At 34.8% G+C, this 2,334-nt stretch overlaps 1 pseudogene; it reads left to right on the plus strand.

The window, feature by feature from the left end:
• The first annotated feature begins 232 nt into the window (after window positions 1-232).
• On the plus strand, window positions 233-861 carry LOC138169960 (5-demethoxyubiquinone hydroxylase, mitochondrial pseudogene; annotated as a pseudogene).
• Window positions 862-2,334: the final 1,473 nt, after the last annotated feature.

A 2,334-nucleotide genomic window follows, 5' to 3' on the forward strand; every position in this document is an offset into this window, starting at 1 on the left:
AGCTAAGGTCTTTAACAGGTCTCAGTTTGACTGAGGCAACACCCATTCAGTGATTAAAGCTAGGTAAGAAATGAGGCAGAGAATGGTTTCTTGTACCTAGTTTAAAAAAAATCAAGTTGGGAGGGGAAGAACCTCAGGGTTCCTGCCCAAAACAGATTGGCTAGTATGACAATAATGGAAAATGAAAAATGTTGGAGGGCCTGTCATTGGGATGCACTGAGTTGGGACAGCTATGGCTTCTTAGCTCTGGAGGATGTATTCTGGAGCTTAGAGGTTCTGTTCAGGTTATGCAAGAAGTACCAGCATCAGACTTTGCCATACAGGAATGACCTATGAAAATATCAACCATGCAACTATAGATTGTCTTATCCAGTTGCATCATATAAGGGAGATATGGAGGAAACCTCATATATGTTGGACAATGTGGTGTACTAAGTAGAACAAATGTCAGATCAGTTATTCAAAAACTGTGGGATCAAGAAAAGGACAATTTAAAAAAGTTTAATGAGTTGATGGTTACATTTAGAGTTTGACCAACTATTCTGATACCTTTTTGGAATGTAATGGAATTTGTATTGGGTACTAGAACAACTTTGCTTGGGAAGGAAGGGGGAACGGGTTGCTCTGTGGCTATAGAAGTCAATAGCACACCATTGTAACAACCACATTAAGACATTAATGGAAGACAATTCAGAAAAGTATGAAGAACTTGAGATAATTTAAAAATTTGGGGACAAAGAGCTAGAACATTATAACACTGGATTTGACCATGATGGAGAATTAGCACCAGCATACGCCATCTTGAAAGCTGCTATTCAGGTTTGATGCAGAACTGCAATATATTCATCAGAAGGAATTTAAAATAATTTTTTATGACATCATATAAAAGATGATAGTAACTGAAGGAGTTATATTTGCAATATGAGCTTCATAATTATTGTGAATTTTGTTAATAAATTAAATAATTCTACTTTTAAAAAATCTAGAAATCTGGGACACTAATGCACCATTAGTGAAGTTGTGAACTGATCCAACCATTCTGGAGGACAATTTGGAATTATGCCCAAAGGGCTATAAAACTGTGCATACCCTTTGATTCAGCAATACCACTGCTATTTCTGTATCCCAAAGAAATAGTCAACAAAAAAGGGAAAGAGCTTATTTGTGCCAAAATATTTTAGCAGCTTTTCTAGTGGTGGCTGAGAACTAGAAATTGATCAATTGGGGAATGGTCAAACAAGTTATGGTATATGGTTGTGATGGAATATTATTGTACTATAAGAAATGACAAGCAGGATGATTTCAGAAAAACCTGGGAAGACTTACATGAACTGATACAAAGTGAAGTGAACAGAACCAGGAGAATATTGTACACAGTAACAGCAATATTGTATGATGAGGAACTGAGAATGATTTAGCTATTCTCAGCTATACTGTGATCCAAGTCAATCCTAAAGAATTCATGATGAAACATGCTATCTGCCAGAGAAAGAACTGATGTTATCTGAATACAGACTGAAGCATACTATTTTTTCACTTTCCTTCTTTTTTGAGTCTTCTTGTACAAAATGACTAATATGGAAATGTTTTACTTGGTTGAACATGAATAACCTACATCAGATTGCTTACTGTCTCTGAATGGGGTGAGGCAAAGGAAGAGGAAGGGATAGAATTTGGAGTTCAAAACATTTTTTTTAAAACCCAGCAACAGATGTTTATAATATTTTTTGCATGTAATTGGGGGAAAATATATTTTTAAAAAAACACTGACCTAAAAATGACTAATTCAAAATGTAACATTTTAAGAAATTTAATTTATTTGCTAAAGTCTAATTCTAATGGCTTGTCATAGCATGGAAGTGACATTGGCACCCTGAAGGCCAGAGGTAAACATTATTAGGTCCTACCAAACTAAAGAGGTTGCCAGACAATAGGTCACCTAGGTTGATGGCATTTTCTGGTTCCAGCCATTCTCAAAGACTATCAGTCAAGTGGCAGAGGTGATATAATCTCTATTGCAAGAAAGAAGATATACACCAACAAAAATTCAAGTATTAAAGCATGATATGAAATTGATTACCCTGTAAAGACTAAGGATCCTTCAACTCTTGGAAACTGCTAGCACCAAAGCACTCACCTTTTAACTTCCTTTTTTTTAATGCTTAAAAACAATATTATTTATTTTATTCTGAACTTAAGAAATAAAACAAACATTTCCATAACATAGTAAAATAGAAAAAAAAAGAGATGATTGCACATGAATTTGCAAATCTGTTACATAACTTCCAATGGAACTTCTTTTGTTCACTCTGCTTTTCCTGATACCTCCATTTT

Source organism: Petaurus breviceps, unplaced genomic scaffold (genome assembly GCF_028583685.1).
Source record: "Petaurus breviceps papuanus isolate PSGF00001 unplaced genomic scaffold, PetGlider_PUasm1.0 126, whole genome shotgun sequence".
NCBI lineage: Eukaryota > Metazoa > Chordata > Mammalia > Diprotodontia > Petauridae > Petaurus > Petaurus breviceps.